Below are 20,898 nucleotides of genomic sequence, written 5' to 3'. Positions count from 1 at the left end.
AGTCAAAGACATGAGAGGAGAAAGCAAAAGGAAGTTAGATTATTTATAACATGGATAGGAAATATAGGGCATAAATGCCACTGCTGTTATCTCTCACAAATGGCAGAAATCATAAAATTATCATAAAACTCTTTCTGAATACTAAGAAAGATATATTTTTTAATTATACTTTAAGTTCTGGGATACATGTGCAGAATGTGCAGATTTGTTACATAGGTATACATGTGTCATGGTGGTTTGCTGCACCTGTCAACTCGTCATCTAGGTTTTAAGCCCCACATGCATTAGGTGTTTGTCCTAATGCTCTCCCTCCCCTTGCCCTCCATCCTATGACAGGCCCTGGTGTGTGATGTTCCTCTCCCTGTGTCCACGTGTTCTCATTGTTCAACTCCCACTTACGAGTGACAACATGAGGTGTTTGGTTTTCTGTTCCTGTGTTAGTTTGCTGAAAATGGTGGTTTCCAACTTCATCTATGTCCCTGCAATAGACGTTAACTTATTCTTGTTTGTGGCTGCCTGGTACTTCATGGTGTATATGTGCCATATTTTCTTTATCCAGTCTATCATTGATGGGCATTTGGGTTGCTTCCAAGTCTTTGCTATTGTAAATACTGCTGCAATAAACATACATGTGCATGTGTCTTTATATAATGATTTATAATTCTTTGGGTATATACCCATTGATGAAGAAAATTTTCTGTGAAGCTGCTCTCAAACTTCCACAATCTTATTTGTCATCTCTGATGATCTACAGACATAATCAGTGTTATGTCAAGTTCCCTAAATGTAATATACTCCAATCTTTTGGGACACTATGAAGAGGCAGAAAAGGGTCATTGGATAAAATACATAGAATGTTTCTGTCTCTCCATTGTTAGAGTACTTCTTGTCTAACCCCTCATTCATAACTTTGTCTTGTCATGTACTACCTTGAGTGTTTATCTTTTCCTGTAGTGATATTATCTTAGCTGAAAATGTGTTTTATAATTTATAAAAACTCTTTCACATTAATTATTACTTCTGATGCTTATGACATGCTATGATATAAGTAATGCAGGTATTTTTTTCCCCACTCTAAGAAGTAAAATGTCTGGCTGAAAGATGTAAAGAATGGTTTCGTATTCTTATTTTTACTAACTAAACCAACCAAGATGAAAAGTTAAAACTTCAATAATAATAGTTGGTTTTTATGGAGTTTATATATAGGAAACTCTGCCTCTGATTAATAGTTTTGAAAGTTAGCTAATACTAGAACTTTGTAAACCATGAGAACAAATGATCCCTAAAGTTTCTTCCAAAAACAGTACCTATAGATCATGTGGCTAAGTCTAAAAAGGGTCTTTCTAATTTTCCTAAGGGTTTAAATCTGCCTTTTAAGAGCTGCCTGGTCTAATCTTTCAGTTCTGCCTTCAGCATTACAATATACCAAAACTCCAACTGTAGAGTAACCAGAAAATTACACTGTAATATAACATGGAAGAGGAGATTAGTTCTTGATCCTCCAAGCATTTGTTTTGGCACTTAAACAAAATTATTTGATGTTTTTAAAGTGGTCTTAAGTAGAATGGCTACAAATGCTATTAAGCATCAGAAAATTACCAGTCTTTACTAAATCTGCAGGAACGATGTTCAACCTTAACATCTTCTCATGAATTTTGTGTCATAAAAATGTGTCATCAGTGGTTACAATGATAGTAAATAATTTTAGAAAGAAACTGGTCAAATGTAATGCATTTTTCTCTGCCCTATGCACCATAGTTTCTTCTAGAAACAATGAACACAGAATTCTTGACTGAATAAAACATGTAAATATTTTTTCTTTCTTCTTACCTATACACTTATTTATGCATTCATGTATTTATTTTATTAGAGACAGGGTCTTGCTCTGTCACCCAGTCTGATACAGGGGCATGATCATAGTTTACTACTACATTCTTGAACTCCTGAGCTCAATCCTCAGTCAGCTTACTCAGTAGCTGGGACTATAGGCACAAGCTACCAAACTTGGCTAAGTTTTACATTGTTTTTGTTGTTGTTGTTGCTGCTGCTTGTTTGGTTTTTTTTTCATAGAGACTGTCTCACTATTCTGCCCAGGCTATTCTAAAACTTCTGGTCTTGAGTAATTCTGCCTTGACCTCTCGAAGTTTTGGAATGACAGGTGTGAGCTGCCACCACACCAGATCAAATATCTTCTCTGAAGGAAGAAAAATATTCTAGAAGGCAAAAAAAAAAAGTTATTAAATCTAATAGAAGAATGACCAAGGGGCAATGTACAACAAAGTCTTTCTGTGGTTAAGTGTTCAGGTCTTCCTGCAATGGACACAGAATTATTATAATATAGATGCATGTTGTGAACACTTCATGTCTCTCATATATATATATCTATATATATATATCTTGTGGCTAAGTCTAAAAAGGGTCTTTCTAACTTTCCTAAGGGTTTAAATCTGCTTTTTAAGAGCTGCCTGGTTTAATCTTTCAGTTCTGCCTTCAGCATTACAATATACCAAAACTCCAACAGTAGAGTAACCAGAAAATTACACCATAATGTAACATGGAAGAGGATATATATATATATATGAGATATCTATATATGAGATATCTATATGATATATATATATATGAGAGATATGAAGTGTTTCATAACATGCATCTATATATAGAGAGAGAGAGACAGCACCAGTTCTATGTCTTCCACTGTGTTTGGTTCATCGCATGAGATTTTACAAATGTGATGCAATAACTTTGAGGGATTCAAGTCACTTCCTCCACAAGTGAAGCATTTTTAGAAATCACAGTATTTTAGCTTATTTATTGATTTAACTTGTGAAATGATCTCATCACTTCCGAAGTGCAAAATAAAATGGTGTTACTATGGCACTGTAAAAGAGTCCTGGGCTGAGTGGGGAGACTATGGGAATGAGGTAGGAATCCTTAAGAGGTGGAGATAAATAAAACAAGTAAAATAGAGAAAACAAAACCTCAATGAACTTCAGGAAAAAAAGACTGTTTGAATACTCTTTTTTGTGTTTCCTCAGGCATTTCTGGACTGTATTATTCTCTAATGTCACAGAACATTTAAACATGGTTCTTTCACCTGATATTCAAGGTCCAATGTCAATTTGATGAGAAGTCTAGAGCTGAATTATAGGACTTTTTCAAAACAACTTTTCTTTTTCATGACTGAAGGCATAGAAGGTACATTTAACAGTATGCAGATAACTTCCAGCAGAGGAAGAACAAATTTTAACACTCAGATCATACATAGGGCATCCGGCTAAAAGGGAGAATGAATACCAATACTTAAAAAAAACAAGTTGAATAAATTTATTATTGCTACATTGAAAGATTTAAGATTTAAATTTAAAAAAAAAAACCCAAATCCATAAGTGTAAGATAGTGAACCTATAAATTTAAAATTTAAAAGCAATTCACTTTGTAGAAAACCCTGAAGGGATCATTAACCTCTGGCTGATTATGAACTTGTAGTCCAACCAGAAGAATAATAAGAAAAAAATAGTTTTATATGATTTTGACATCTTTAGCCTCATTATTCTCAGTTACATCATTCTTTTGTATCAAGTATGGTGCTATACACTTAATATAAAATATGTCATTTAGCCCACACAACTAATTTTATGATGTTAATATTACTATCCTCATTTTGTAGCCAGGATTCAAATGTAGGTCAGCTGATGCTCAAGCCCTGCTATTAATTCTGTGTTACACTGTTGCCCCACAATGTCTATCAAAGGACCATGCTCTGGGAATTTCAAATAACCTCATAGCAAAATATATATATATATGACGACCAGCATAGTGCAACAAAAATAATAAAGCAGGTCAAAATTGGTGCATGCACAAAAGTTTAACATTTTTTAAACTGAATTCTTTTGAAAGGTGAATGATGCATTTAGAGAAGTTGACGTGTGAAGACTATAATAAGTAGTCATTATACAGACATAGAGCCGTCTATGGCTTGATATGCTCTGGGAATCTGAAGAGGGATGATAGTTCTTGGCTGTAGAAAGGCAAATTTTGTCTGAGTATAAACAAGAAGGAATAACTTCAGAAACTGTACAACATAATTTGTAGTTTTGCAAAAGCGTAAACTCTCTGTAATTGGTAGTGCTTGAGAAAACTCACGAAAATGCCAGTTAAGATTCTCAGAGGAAATGACAAAACAACCAACTTCGATATAATCTATTCATCTAGTCCTCTTTCAACCCATCAAATCAAGGCTCTAGCTAACGGTGAACTTCTTTATCAGTGTACAAAAAGTCAGAAAACAATCATTTGAGGCTGTATCATTTATTGTTGAAGGATTTGATCACTATCAGCTTCTTTTCTGTAACTGTATTTATACATTTTATTTAGCTAATCTTTAAATAAATGTTTCCAATATAGTAGTTAATACAGTAGGATAGCTTTAATGATTTAGCCACGCCTTTCCTCACGTAACAGATTATTACTTTAACAATGTAAATGGGCATTTTTAATAATCTCTCATTTATATTTTATTTTTGTGGGATTTTGTTGAAAATTTCTAGAATGAAATTTGCACAAGTGACTTTATTACAAAATACCAATTTTAGCCATTAGAGGCTGAATCCACATCCAGTTTCCCCAAATTTACCGCTAACACTAGATAATTTATTTAATTCCCTTAGAGGAACCTAATAGGAGTACGTCCACATTAGTTTAGTTCTTCTGCCCTTCACTGTCCAAGTTAACATTGTTTCCTGAATTCTCAGTCATGGTTTACATCACCAGATACCTAGTTTCCATCATCAGAATTCTTGGATTTGCCCTTAAACTCATCTTCTCTTTTACTATCCTCCCCCAACACAACTAATCAATAATCAATATTAAATATCAAATAATCAGTCATTAAATCCTGTTGGTTGTACCACAGCACTGTCTCCTGAATTTAGACACGCCTTGCTTAGGCACTGTAATTTCCCTAAATCAGGTCCTCATGGTCTCTTTCACTCTTACAGTAGTTTGCCCTCTCCTTCCTACTTCCTCCTTTAGTCCATCAAATCAGTTTAGAAAATGTTGTCTCCAGATCTGTCTTTCTAAAAATAGCAACCCCTTAAGCCTACAGGCTTCCTACACACATTATATTAGGCATACACACTCAATTATCACATTTCCCCCGCTGCCCGTGAAGCCTGTTCCTCCTCCCTATGAGTGCTGTGTTTCCAATTGCTATGGTCTGAATGTTGGTGTCCCCCCAAAATTTATAAACTGGAACCTAATACCCAAAGGGATAGTATTAGGAGGTGGGGCCTTTGAGAAGTTAATAATTTATGAGGGTCCCACCCTCATGAATGGGATTTAGTGCTCTTATAAAAGAGGCTTGAGAGAGCTCCCTTTCCTCCTTTGCCATGTGAGAACACACAGAGGCATCATCTTTGAAGAAGACCCTCACTAGACTGAATTGCTGATACCTTGATCTTGGACTTTCCAGCCTCTAGAACTGTAAGCAATAAATTACTGCTGTTTATAAATCACTCAGGCTGATTTTTTTTGTAGCAGCCAAAGCTAACCAAGACATCACCCAAAGATACCTGCTGGGCAGCTACTTAAAATGCTAATCTTTAAACTATTTTTAAAATGTACTATGAAGGATAAATTTGTACTCACTAGTACAAAGTTTGCATTGGGGAAAATATTGAATTGATTTGAAGAAACATTTTGGTATACCACTTGAAGTTGGAATTAGACTTCTAAAAGTCAAGAATGAATCACAACAAACCATTTTTTTTTAAGGTGAGTGTGATTGGTTTCCTGAAAAGTTTTGTCCTCTTGAGAGGGGATATTAGTGTAGAAGTGAACTGATCAGAATAATCAGAGGCAGAGTAGCCTCCCAGGTGTCCTCTTTAGTGATCACTACTCCATTTCGTAAGCCATTCAACTCTAATTAAGTAAATATAAATGCATACACACAGAAACAAACAACATTGGTTTAAATAACCTCCTTCTTATGATCCTGTCCTTTCACCTATCTGGCTAGGTCTGGCCCTTCTCACTTTTGCTCTGAAAGTTTCCCTGTACCCTGGATATACTGGGCATTCACATTGCTGTGCCTTTACCCACATTGTTTTGTGTGTCATGAATGACCATCCATTCTCTCACTCCCTCTCCTCCACTCCTGAGAATATTTTCATTATCAGTAACAAACTGAGCTTAAAGAGTATCAGCTTTTCCTTAAGGCCCCAGGCACTGAATTCCTCTTTGTTTTGTATCCTCCATGTATTTGTTCACATCATTTTATTTTTATTATCTATCATTGTTAATATTATATATATTTTTTCACACATCTATTTTCAATAATAGTCTTTCAGTTACTCCAGGGCAAGAATTCTTCACTTATTTTCATTTTCTTAGTGCTTATCCAGTCTCTCCGCATTGGCTGAGTGATCAAATAAAGTTTTTTGAATTAATTGAATTAGTTTCTGTTACCTTTTAAAGGTTACAAAGGAGGTTCTAGCCTTGAGTAAGTCACTGACCCATTCACTAACTTAAAAAGCAATGAGAATGGCAGGGCATGCCCATATACATTGGAGCACTATGTGAAAAATCAAAGAAGTTAATAAATAAAAAATGATACATTATAGTAAAGCACTGTACCAACTTACGTTATCATTAAACATCATTCATCATATAAGATGATTTGTTAAATTAAGTGGAATGAATCAGTAGTAGATCAAGATCTGTGCAAAAAAAAAAAAAAAAAAAATCACATTAATGTGAAAGTCCAAGGTGTTTAGTTACTGGTCCACATTTCCTGACCAGAGAGTAATTGGCGAAGACTGCATCATGAAACATCTCCTCTTCTAAGGAAATCTACAGATGTTTAGCATTCCAAGTCAGCAAGCATATAAGTCCAGAATAGCAAAGCAATTGTCCAGTGCCGTAGCAGTCTCTGTAATACTTGTGGACATGGAAAGAAATCCGGGACATGTATACTCATACTGCTGAGAATGGAGAACAGCACGGAAATAAAATTAAAATGTCACTGCGACAGGCCTTGGCAGGATTCTTCAATTATAGTGCTCTCTTGACATGGAACACAAAGGGCAACCATTATAAGGTCCTAAATGATACACTCTCCACCTGCAAATGTAAGGTGGTTACTGTGTCACCACACTCTATTCCTCAAAGAAACAATAACAAAATTAAACAAATGAGTCTAGGAACTTGTTTCATCTAACACCTGTTTCACTAAATATTCTAAATAGAGACCCCTGGTAGTAAATACCTACTGACTTTGTCCAACATACATTATTTTGTAAAATATCTTTGATTTTCCGAACCCATCCATCCACCAATCTCAGTTCATATGGCTTGGCGTAGTTTCTCAATAAGTAACTAATGGTGCAGTGATAGTGGTGCTCTGACATTACAGCATAATATCGCACTCCTGATGAAAAGTCGGCTCCCACACATACTGTGGCTCTGATATGTCCGTAAAGCATGGCTTATCATTTTCATTTCCTAATAAGTTATCTGTCCTTTCATAGAGCATACTTATGGGTTGCTTTAAATTTAGTACTTTCTGGTCTTTGCCAAAATCCATGATTCACAAACATAAATAAGAACATCAGAACAAAAAACTAAGATATGGGTGCATGTGTGCATATGCACATGTGTATATTTAGAAACTGGAAAAGCTAAAATGAAGATAGCTTTTTTGGGACAAAATATCTCTTATTAAAAATATTAAAAATACATAAGAAAATAATCTCTTCATTAAAAATACTAAAAGTGCATAATTGTTATAAGTATACCCATAAGAATTACTACCTATCCCATTACCCAGTGAAATTCCTCCATAATGCCAAAGATAATACAATTAATACTAGTGCCCAGAGAGGCAGGAGGCACATCTCTAATTCTTACTACCACTGAGTGTTCCAAATAAAATACTGCTTCAAAACTCAAACCCTCACTATATTATCTAATATAAAGGGAACAGTGTCAGTCACAGACCAAGACAAAATTTCAAGAAACATAGTGCCACTGCAAGCTTAGAACTGACATCACCGGTGTTGTTTCAGAACACTGTAATCAAGTTTACTTCATTTTCCTTCTGTGTAAAAGATGTGGTCAAAAAAATACATATGCACTGAGGCTTGGTGTTTCTAAGAAAAGAAGAAATACTTCAGTAGGCAACTGTCTTTAAATGAATATAATTAGCTTAATTTAAGAAATTGACCATTGTTTTGAAACACTACATACAAAGGCTATTTGTATAAACTGCAAAGAGAAGTCTCTCACTCTCCCTCTTTTAAACACACACACACACAGAGGCGGAAGGAAGGAAGGAAGGAAGGAAGGAAGGAAGGAAGGTAGGGAGGGGAGGGAGGGAAGAGAGAATAAAGAAAAGAAAGGAAAGAAGGAGAGAGAGAAAGAAAGAAAGAGAAAGAAGGAAGGGAAGGGAAGGAGGGAAATGTTTCAAGCTGTTGTAGATTGATTTTTAAAATGTCTCCATTTTTTTATGCCTCCCTGTATAAAAATTCTTTGCAATATGACCTTGTAGCTCGTCCCATTAAGAGCTGGAATTAATTGTACCACACTTTAATCCTGGTGGGCTTTATTTGCTTTGGCCAGTAAATTGAGGTATAAGTGACATTGTGTCTTTTCTAACCAAGGCTGCAAAAGGAATGTTAGTTAGTTCTCACTGTATAACATACCACTCACAACCCAATATCTTAAAATAATTAGCATTTTTTTGTTGCTTGGAAATGTACAGATTAGTTGAGTGGTTCTGCCAATTTGTGTCATGTGTGGCTGATCTTGGCAGGGCCTGTTCATCATCCAGCAGGCAAACCCATATCTTTTCATATGGTGGTTCCAATTTCAAAGAGAGTCAGGAGAAGTATGACAGGCCTCTTAATCTTTAGACATGGAACCAGCACATTTACTCTTTCTGTTTTCCAACACAATTCAAAGAGTCAGCGTGCATTCAAGGGACTGGGAAACAGATTCTACTTCTTGATGGAAGGAGCTACAAATTCACATTTTAAAGGTAGTAAATATGTATAAATAGATAACTGAGGTCATTTTAATAATTAATCTAACACAACAGACTCTGAACACTCTTTTAACCCTTTTGAAATCCTACTTCCATCATAAGAACAACCCCAGTCAGGTGCCAGCCAACTTTCAAACTTGTGAGTAAGACCATCCTGGAGCAACCGACCTCAAGATGACTAGTCAGTTGACAAAAGATTCAGGAAGAAAACAAGGAAAGCTCAAAACCACTCATCGAAGCCAGCTCAAATTGCTGCGCACAGAATACTGAGCTAAAAAAATAAATAGAACTAAAAGTCAACCAAATCTTGGGGAGGTATATAAAGTAGCAGCATTAAGGTGTCAACAAGTCACCAGTACGTGGCTTTTGTTTGATAGATGTGCCTGCTTTTATGATTAATCAGCAAGAATGGTGCGAAGTGGACATAAAACAAAATATTAGTCTCATGCTGCTGACCATCTTGCTAGTAAGACAAAGGCCCAGGCATCATCTACCATTTCTGGTGCTATGTTTAATATGTGCTTATGTCTGCGTATATTAAACTGCTTTCTAGGAAGCTCATAACATTCTTCATGTGTTAATATCTTTTTTTAAAAATGTACTCTCTTCAAAAATTTAACTAAATGTAGCATTTCTGCATACTGAATTCAGCCATCTGATAATGTTATGCATGATCCAAACCATGTTATTTTTATTTGCTCATTTCTATAATCATTCATTAAACCACAGTCCCATTGTGGGCTCCAACTATATGTAAATTGTGTGGAAGATTTTAGAAATATAGTAGTCACGTATATATAAGAATTGGCTTCAAGAGCCTTCCAGAACTGAGAGAGAGATAGATAGGTAAAGAAATAGAGAAGCAAATAGATAATTGCATACTATGTGGTCAGCATTGGAATGAGTTTATAGGAAAATTTTTTGTGTCTAATATATGGAGAAATTAATACTGTCTTGGTGCAGTTGTGGTCAGCAACATCCTCCAATGGCCAATTTTATAAAAATGGTCAAAACCAGAAGGTTATGGGGGGAAGAAAACATTTAGGATTTTGTTAAAAATATCAGTTCTAGGACTCTAAAAATAAACTTAATGTATCAGAATCTCTGGGTGATTCTCCTGCCCAGTGAAGTCTGAGAACCACCGCAGCAGATCAATTGATATATGTTTGGAGACATGGATAACCAGTATTGCTAAGTTTGATTCTTACTTCCTCTTTAATGTATTTAATACACAGACATTAATTTTTAAAAATGCAATTCAGTGGGAGAGATTTCTGAGATAGCATTATAATGTAAATCCTTGACAGACTCATTATTTTAACTATGATTAGTAACAAATTACTTGCAGCCCACTCCGTAACTGAAGAAAACACAGGAGGCTGAATTAAGAGTTCCTGTGTGAAATCCTGGCTCTGCCCCTTACCATCTGGGTAGCCTGAAATAAAAAATCTAGTTTTTCTCTGTCTTAGTTACCTTTTTATGTGAAACAGGGATTTTAGTGAGCTATCTACATTATGGGTATCTGTGAGGACAAAATAAGTTATTATATGTAAATTACTTGGTATATAAGTTAATATATGTAAAGAATTTGGCACATAACAAGGGCAAAAAAAAGTGTTAGGTATTATCTTTAATCTCAGTCTCTCAATCCCTTCCCTCTCTAGGCCTTGCCTAATGTCACTACCTTACGCTTTCTTGCACATCATCTCTCTGCTCTCTTGTCTGATGTTTTCCCGGACAGGCCCATGGAACCGAAGTGTCTGATCTCCACAGGAGGGCTGCACTGAGAAGAGATTTATTTCTACTGAAAGCATGACTTTCATCCAGGGTCACATGATCCTTAGGAGAACCAGCCACTCTGCCCTTACCATAGAAATCTAGAAACCTGATATTTCTTTTTCACCTCTTAACAATGAGCAAATAATTCCTCTCCCTCCCTCTTCAGCAGCACAACCCTTAGTTCTTCAAAATGAAGTTATTTGGATGTGAGGATTTGCTGAGAGTACGAATATTAGGCAGTTGGCATTTACTCTCAGATCTTTTATCTTCAGATGTGCTGTGTGAAAATCAGAATGCCTTGTGACTGGGCATGATGGCTCATGTTTGTAATCCCAGCACTTTGGGAGGTCAAGGTGGGAGAATCATTTGAGCCCAGAAGTTCAAGACCAGCCCTGACACCTGACAACATAGTGAGACCTCATCTGTACCAAAATTAAAAAAAAAAAAAAAAAAAAGAAAAGAGCCAGGCATGATTGTGCACGCCTGTAGTCCCAGCTACTGTGAAGTCTGAGGCGGGAGGGTGGCTTGAGCCTGGGAGATCAAGGCTGCGGTGAGCCATGATTGTGCCACTGCACTTCAGCCTGAACAGAGCAAGATCTTGTCTCAAAAAAAAGAAAAAAAGATTGTTAGAATGCCTCTTCCTCCACTCTCCTTTGTGTGTCCTACTTATATGTATGTGATGAAATGTGTCTCCAAGGTCATCGTTAAGAACTACTCGAAGGCCTCTCTCTGCTCTTAAAATTTGCTTATTACATCATGTCATGTAATCTTCTAATAATGTAATTTGAGTGTCATTACATAGCCCACTTCTCTAAAATTTAGTAAAATTCCAGTGCAATTAATATACATATTGAATATTTTAAATCCTAAAAAAATTTTAGATGGATTTTTTAAAGTTACTTACTTTAGAAATTAAGCCTTTTTGGTTAGTGAGAACAACTTTTATGGCTATGTTTAAAAGTGATGCATTTGTGTATTTGTATCAAGTTGTGTATCTTATCAGTGAGTTACAAGATTTTTAAATACATTGTAGGTATAAGTACTGTATCACATATATGTCTTGTAAATATTTTCTCCTAGCCTGTGTCTTTTTATTAAGAGATTTTTTAAGGCAAAAGTGTTTATAAAGTCTTAAAATTGCTGATAAAGTATTATTTAATGTTTTTTTTCAATGATTTTTGCCTATGTCCTACCTAAGAAATCTTGGCCTAACCTCAGTTACAAATCTTTTCTCCTACGCGTTTTTTTTTCTGAAAATTTAAAACTTTAGTTTTGTATTTAGATCAATTATCCATTTCAAATTAAAATGTGCAAAATATTTGACCAGATACTTCACTAATAATATGCAAATGAAAAATAAGCAAAGAAAAAGATACATAATGTTAGCCACTAGGGAAATTACATGAAAACTATGATGACATGATATTGTACCCCTAGTCAAACAGCTAAAGTTCAAGAGACTGACAATATTAAGTGTCGATTAAAAAGAAAAAACAGAGTAAATGAAACTTTCATACATTAATGATGGGAAATCAAAATACTATACTAATAATCACCTTGGAAAATAGTTTTGCAGTTTTTTATAAAGTTGATCACAAACTTATTGCATGATCTAGCAATTCTGCTCCTAGGTAATTACGTAAGGAAAACAAATAACAACAACAACAAAAAGCTATGTTCACATAGAGACTTATAAATGAATGGTAACAGTACCTCTATCTGTAATGACCCCAAACTGCAAAGAACCCAAGTATCCTTCAACTTGATAAATAAATAAAAAATAATGATGGATTTATACAGACACACTGCTCAGCAATAAAAATAACTATTGTTACATGAAATAATGTGGATAAACCTCAAAAGCAGTATGCTAAGTGAGAAGAACCAGACACAAAAGACTTCCTACTGTATGATTCCATTTATATGAACTTCCAGAAGAGATAAAGCTGTAGTGACAGAAAACAGCTATGACGTTTTTCACAGGAGGGCAGAGGGAGAGCATTGACTGTAACAGGGATAAGGGTATTTTTTGTAGTGATGGTATTTTTTTTTTTATTGTGGTAATAGTTACATAATCATATTTATTGTCAAAATGCATTAAAGTACCCACAAAACTGGTGAATTTTAGTGCATGTAAATTAGACTTTGATAAACCAGTTTTACAATGCAGTTAAATAATTGTCACTAAAAAGGAAAACAGTGACTTACAAAGTCTCATTTACCCTTCCCTAAGAATAAATGAATTAAATGTCTTCCGTGTATGCAGAAATTTTATGGCATTTATATTGTGCTAGAGGACATATCAAAGCTTTCAGCTCAATGTAAACACTGATGGTTTTAACTGCCTCCCTTATTATTGCAGATCACAAGGAAACCAAGAGCATAGCTATTTGCAATTTTTAAGGTATTTAAAACCATTTCACCTGTCCTCTAATTTCAAAGACTTTTTAAATGGCTACAGCACTTTTCTCTGGGGGAGTCTGAGATAACTGGAATTAGTTGTTCTTTAATAAAATGCTCAAGGATCAGTTCAAGTAAACTTGTCCTGAGAAATATTACATTTTTTAATACATTAAAATATCAGAGTATTATAATCTTCATTAACATTATTATTGTCAGTAGTTTCTCTGCTTCTTAAAGCACCTAAAACTTTTTTGGAAACAAGGTGAAAGAAATGAGAGCAAGAGAAATACATCGGGGATTTCCAAAATATGTAAAATGTTTTCTCAGAATATGTAAAATATTCTATGGGCTACAAAATAACAAGGTGTTTATATGTTTTGGAGATTAAATATTAACAAAATAAATAATATGCCATTATGTATTCAAGAGCTTGTAGCCCCTCAGCTGCCAGGAATTTAAGTATTAAAACATGACATGGCTCATCACACAACCTGTAGCATTTAAAAAGTTTGTTTAGAAAGAGCAAGCTATCAAGAGCTCAAAGGAGCAGCTACCAAGAAACTTACAGCACCTGCTTTTCACTGCCATGTGATCAAGTGTGAGAAACTGACTCCAAGGTTTCAGGAAAGGGAGAGAGAAGGACTGGGATAGTCAGAGACCTTCTTAGGAAACATGGCTTAAGTTAGTCTTTGTTGAATGAACAGGATGTGGGTGTGTGAAAGGGAGAACAGAGAGTGCTTGAAACAAGACAGTATATGCTGAGTATATCACAGGGTGGAGAGCAGTTAGTGATATATTCAGTGGACCATTGCCGGCATACCAAGCAGTGTCTCCAGATCATTAAACCAGGAAAAATGGCTTGAATGAAAATATAAATGATTTTTAATGAACATAATGAAAATAGTTTTAAAAAATTTACCATCGACTCCTGACTGAAAATGATGGCTTTCAAAAGAACATTTACAAGCAGATTTTTCAGGACTGAATGACATTCAAGTCCAGATTTAAAGCATCCACTGACCATTTGTCAAAACGAGTAAGAGGGATACAAACCAAGGCACATATTTGTGGAATTTCCAACTGCTCGGGCTGAAGTAAATATCCACATGCATTGAGACAGTGAGAACAATATGGGAATCAGAAAGTCATCAGTATTTTCTCCAAGCAGCACCAAATGATAAAGCCAATAGAACCACGTCTATGAAATTTTAGGCAGGGCAATTGATTTCAGCTTCTAGTTGAAAGAACTCTTCTTGTGGATTGGTTTGTTTTGTTTGTTTTTGATTTTTTTTTTTTTTTTTTTTTTTTTGCTTCCAAAGCATCTTTTCAAGAAACTACTACTGAGAAGGAACCCCACAGAAAAAAACGGGTAGTTAGCTGACTAAAAGAGAAAGAGAACCCAACATCTAAAACATAATAGAATGTAACAGATTCCAAAAAGAAATTGACAGAGATTTCACTGTTTGGATGGGAAAACAGAAACTTCAAAAGGAGAGATCTCAGAGAAAATAAAAATTAATCATTTTCAAAATTATTGAGCGCGATTTGGAAAAATGTGATAGCCCATATAATAGTAATGATAGAAATAATTTTAATGGATATGCTAAAACTATACAAGGACAACAAACAAATATGAACATAGTTTATTTTATTGATGTATTATTGGCTGGTTATTTAAAATAATTTGTATTAAATCCATTGGGAAAATAGGAGAAAAATAGGAACTAGAGATGCAGCTATTATGTGATAGTTAATATTAAAAAACCCCACTATCATAACAGGATATCAACAGGCATACATTTATAAAGCAAGAACACCAAGATATAGCATTATAGATGTATGTCAATAATTAAAAACCTGTTTCTTCTGGGAATTTGAATTTGGGAATTTGAAAAGGTGAAAAGCATCAGTCTATTTTACGGATAAATATTTTAGTTTGACTTTAAATGTTGATCTTTAAAAATCTTAAAGTTATCATCATTTGAATTTCTTAACATTTTCTAATGACAAAGTAAGGAAGACATCATTCATCTTTAACAGGAAAATTAAAATAAACTGCCTTCTTAGAACTGGAAAAATGAACTACCAAATGTTTCCTGTGTCTTTTTTATGTTCTAGGATTTTCATTTATTACAAAAAATGTATGAAATGTATTGGCAAACCTAAGGTAGGTAGGTGCTCCTAGAGAGGACTGGATGCTTGGTGGTTTTTTGGGCATAATAGGCCAAGGATTTCAGCAAACTCTGGTAGAAGAATATTTCCTTAGGGAAAGTAAACTGACATACTTTTACTGCTACCCACTCTTTATATTTGAATGCTGTTTTAAAACATCCTAGACCAAATGACTCTCATATGAAATGGCTGACTTCTGAGCCCACCTTTCCACGAGGCTGAGATATAGTATAGTGTACTTAGAGCAATAAAAATGTCTCTAGATCCACCTGTTCGATTGAATTGCCAAAGACATTAAAATTGCTTCACATGTAAAAGAAATCTGTTGGGACATGTTGACTGAGTTTCTAATATTCTGCACATCCTATCCTAATATTTTGTGTCCTGAAAAAACTAGAATTGGGCAGTTGGTTAGGAATTCACCAGAGAGGTGATCTCAGTTTACAGAGTCAAAAAAAAAAAAAAGAAAAAAAAAAAAAGAGATGATCACATTATAAATTGTGGGATAATTGTGGATGATGAGAAGTCTGAGTTCTCTGTTCCTTATAGCTGCTCAAGGAAGCAAAATCTCATATTCATCCAGTACAGCAACAGAGCTGTTTAGCCTGTAGAAATTTAAATATTCTCGCATTTATATAATTTAATTCCAGCAGTGTTAGAGCTGTAAGGGCCTTTTAACACCGTGCAGTCAACTTCTTGATTTAACAGATGATGAAATAAGGATCAGAGGTATTAGTGGGATTCAGTGGGTCACTGGATGAATGAGGATGAGACTGAGAAACCAAGTCTCTTTGAATTCAATCCTATCTTCTTTCTACTTTTCATTCTGGCTGTAATGTGAATCTAACTTATTAAAAAAAAAAAAAAAAAAAAAAAAAAAAGAGAAAGTCAGTCAGATGCAGATACCAAAACCATTTAATAGAATGACAAACACGGAGATTAACAGTGTGTAGCAAGAGGCTAGTCCTGAAGGAGGGTACAAAATAGAACTATGGCTCTGCAATTTCTCTTTTCTCTCTGACTTCCTTTGAATGGAAAGGCTAAGATTGGATTCTAGGCCAGGTGTTAGAAAGTTTTTCTCTGGAATGTTGCAAATAATAAACATTGTATACCTTCCAGACCACAGATACTCTCCGTCCCATATTATTTGTTTTGTTTTTCTATTTGTTTGTTTATCACTCTTTAAAATGGAGAAAATCCTTTTAGTTTGAAAGCTACACAAAAATAGGCTACTGGCTAGATTAAGCCACAGAGAGCAGTTTCCTGAGCACTGGTCTGGTCTATTAGTAAGAGGGAGTAGAACACTAAATGTCCTTTGAGAGACAGAATGCTGTGGACAAGAAAGTATGCTCAAGATAGTAGTAGGTAGGTGATGTTTATTGTCTTCAGGAAATAAGTTAAGGGTATCTAGGCTGTTAAAAAGTCCTCTCAAATTTGTTAGAAAAAATATATAACAATAATAATAGCCAAAGAAGAGAGACAACCATCAGCTATCTATGGGCCATGTGTGGTCACTGAGTCTTGAGTTTTATGCAGAAAAAGAACTGTTAGTTGCTTGATGTGAAATCAATTAGTGCCATAACACAGCAATTAGAAAGTAATTATAGTCAAATCAAACAATAGACTTTATGGGCAAAAATGAGATGAAGAAAATAAGATGCATAATTCAGTAATAGAAATGTTGTTTACTGAATAATCAAAAACATTAAAAAATAATGGGGTTTTAGAAAATCTCTATCCTGTCACATTTCACAGCAGGGAGAAGGATATGACTCCAGCGTGAAGCCATTAAGCAGGTAACTTTTCCTCACGGCAAAGTGAAAAACAAGGAAACACAGGAATTAAAATCACACTTGTCCTTACCCTCATGTATTTTTGCAATGCTCCTAAACATGGAGCTCTCTGTGGACATGATCTGGAGACAGACGATGAGAGAGAGAGAGAGAGAGAGACAGACATACATACACACCTATATACATACATACATACTCAGATGATGACTGTTGAGCTAGAGAGATACACAGATAAATAGATTTGTACTGTGAAGTCCACTACTTCATTTACATTAATTAATCCTCATGAAGAAAGTTATACAGTAGGTATTATATTCCTCATTTTGGAGATGGGAAATTGAGGCTCGCAGAAGATAGGTACTTCTCTAAGTTCTCAGGCAACATGTGGTGCGGTAAGGATTAGAATTTGGTAACTCTAATGCCAAAGTTTTTACTTTTTTACCATCTCCTGCTTCCTCTCTTGTAACCACCTTCTACCTCTGCTAATTACAAGAGATTCCCGGGCTCTACATTCTCCGAGGCAAGTATAGTAGATGGTTGGTTGCTTTAAGTTAACCAGTAGACTGCACTGTTTGTGGAGTCACAAACAGGATCTGCTAATATGCTGCCTCTGGGGAAATGAAGTCTTGGAGAGAGTGGATGTCATAGAGCTGCAGCATGAGGCAATGTCATGGAGCCAATAGAGTGTTGGTGAGAGAGCTGATAGATGGATAAAAGGAATCAGCAAAGGAAATCGAGGATGCCTGTACCCTGACTTTCTGAATCAGCTTAATATCACCCACAGGAATAATTGTTCCCTACCCCAGCTCTTAACCTCTGACTCTGCTGATCAATAATATTAATGATGGTAATAATGATAACTTCTTTCACTAAAACTTTTTATTCTAACAACCTTTAGCTATTTAAATGTTCACATAGGATATTCTATGATCCTTCACAATTTTATATTGTCTTTTATGGTGTTCAATCTTGTATTAAAATAGCAGAATTCTTCTCCCTCTGTATCTTGTACATAAAAGAAATCTGAAACATAAAAGGATCTAAGCAGTGGGAGAAAACATACTCTTCCTACTGTCTCCGAACCACTGGATGCTTATTAATATTTAAATTTTAGACAGTAGAACAGCAACAATAGGAGTCCATTCTTAATCAAGCTCAGAAACCCCAACAGAGAACACAGGAAGAGAAGCTGGAAGTAGAGGTGCATAGTGAAAGGGTCAAAGGATGGAATTTAAATGTAGCAAGGACAGCAGGAATGTGTTCTAGTCAATTCAAAGACTGAATTCATCCCTGACGTTGTTTCACAGTGAGAGGCATAACCAGTAACCACAGATGACCTGCAGCTTCAATGCTGAGGTCAATCTGTCACATGAAGACAGTCTCATAAGCAGGAGCAAATCCCATTTTTGTGGGATCCAGACTTTTGATCAACCTGAATTTCACTGAAGGGGTACACGTGGGCATGTGTGTTTTCTGGCCAATGTGAACATACATAAAGGACAAGGACTTAGAAACACACACCTGAAAACTAGACATAGAGCAGAGAGAAAATAGCCTAACAGATAAACAGATCTTAAAATTGCAAACAATTAAATCTACTTATGTATGTCAAATTACTAGACTTGACCTTTAAATTTAACTTGGAATCATAAAGACAAGCAGGCTTGAGAGAAAATGTCATTTTGATGGAACCCAGGCATTTAAAATTTTTTCATATAAGTTATAAGCTAGAAATGGGAGATGCTTTGACAAGTAAATATTTTTTTTTTTCAGAGGAGTTGAGTTTGTTAATACATTTTTGTAATTAAAACTTTGGGAAAGAAACATTTCTTAAATCTACTTGGAAGGATGGACACAAGGAAAGAGAGAAAACTGTCTCCAAAGGCATCACTGAGCAGCTGCATTAACCCAAGCCTAAGGTGTTCCAAGACTTCTAGGGTCAAGGTGACTGTCTCTTGATGTATGTGTGTGTGTGTTTAAAAAATAATGGGGTTTTAGAAAATCTCTATCCTGTCACATTTCACAGCAGGGAGAAGGATATGACTCCAGTGTGAAGCCATTAAGTAGGTAACTTTTCCTCATGGCAAAGTGAAAAACAAAGAAACACAGGAATTAAAATCACACTTGTCCTTCCCCTCATGTGTTTTTGCAATGTTCCTAAACATGGAGCTCTCTGTGGGCATGATCTGGAGACAGACGATGAGAGAGAGAGAGACATTTAACTCATTTAAACATTTAAAAATTAATTTTCCAATACAAAGTCCTTCCATTTTCCACAAATATCAATAAGGAGATTCTTCATTTCCTTGTTCTCCAGCTTTTCTCGTGAATTGGCTCCTGAGTGCTTTACTACTCCTTCATATAAAAGACATAACCAAGTATAAAGAATCCTGCCACCTCCCTTACGATAATCAACTCTAATTCTCAAAGGCTGATAAAGAAAGGAGCATCCTCCTAGCATGAGGCACATGGAATCACAAAGATTTCTTAAAGATAAGGTGAAGCTCATGGGGTAGGAATCCGTTTAAACTATCCAATTCTCTCCAAACAATACTTAAGAAAGTTCGTGGGCCTCTTCTACAATCAGTAAGAAAGTTTGGAATTGACTATTGTGTTGGCTCATCTTAATATTTAATATAATTGTTGACATGTTTTATTCTGGTTGTTCATTTTACTTGTCCCTAATCTTTTAAATATCCAATTCTTGAGAATGGCTAGGATCTCATATATTTTGGTATAATTATATGTACTTTTCATTTTTTAAAGTTTAATTTGTCCTTTAAAGATAATTATTCTTGCTTCTAATTGCCCTTTAAAGATAATTATTCTTGCTCCTAATATATTTTTATTCTCAATCAAATTCAGAAGCCAAAGTAATATGCCAATATCACTTGGACTGTGATCCAAACTTGCATTCAAGTGTACTGCAGAGAGAAAAGCCAGGGCCCTCAGGAGTAAATATGGATTCTTTGGAGGGCATCCAAGACGCCAAAATAAAGTTCTGAGAGGAATTATACAAACTAAATATGCAGGAGACAGGATAGTTACTCTGATCAAATAAGAATTTGAATGAGTGCCCTTGATTGGAACCTCAAAGGACACACCCCTCCACTGTGGGAAAGTTTCACCTCCCCAGGGCAGAGGTCACAGGCTCCTCCTTAACTCGGGTCTCAGTGCTCACTGCCTGGAACTGCTATTTATTTTTTCCACACATACTGCTTTTCCCTGGCTAGGTTAGATGCCCCTCATGGACAGGCTATTTCTGTAACTCCCATTTCTAGCCTGCACGATGCCTTAGATGTCATTGAAAAGCAATACAGTTTTGTTGTGAAAATTTATGCAGATGAAATGAATTGTAGCTCCTGCAACTTATGTTGACTCGCTTAGAAAAAAAAAATAGAATGATGACTTGAGAATTATAAGAGAATAGAATATGTTACATTCCTAAAATGCTTTTTATGTATTTGATCTAAAATATTCAAACTTAAATGAGAAGTAAAACTTATTTGCACTACAAGCAACATAACAACCATCATATTCTGAGGAAAGGTAATTTCATTCATCAACCCAGCTGCTCACAACAGAACTCAGACATCCTGTCTTCTGTCACAAATATTAATAATTTTATAAAAAGGAAACCGATTAATAATATAACAAATCTGTGCAGCTGCGTTTCATTATTTTTCCAGGAAGGCAGCATTGCTGACT

This window comes from Rhinopithecus bieti, unplaced genomic scaffold, assembly GCF_001698545.2.
Source record: "Rhinopithecus bieti isolate Rb0 unplaced genomic scaffold, ASM169854v2 scaffold_13348, whole genome shotgun sequence".
Classification (NCBI taxonomy): Eukaryota; Metazoa; Chordata; class Mammalia; order Primates; family Cercopithecidae; genus Rhinopithecus; species Rhinopithecus bieti.
The sequence above is the reverse complement of the archived record's forward strand: the minus strand, read 5'-3'. Positions refer to the sequence as shown.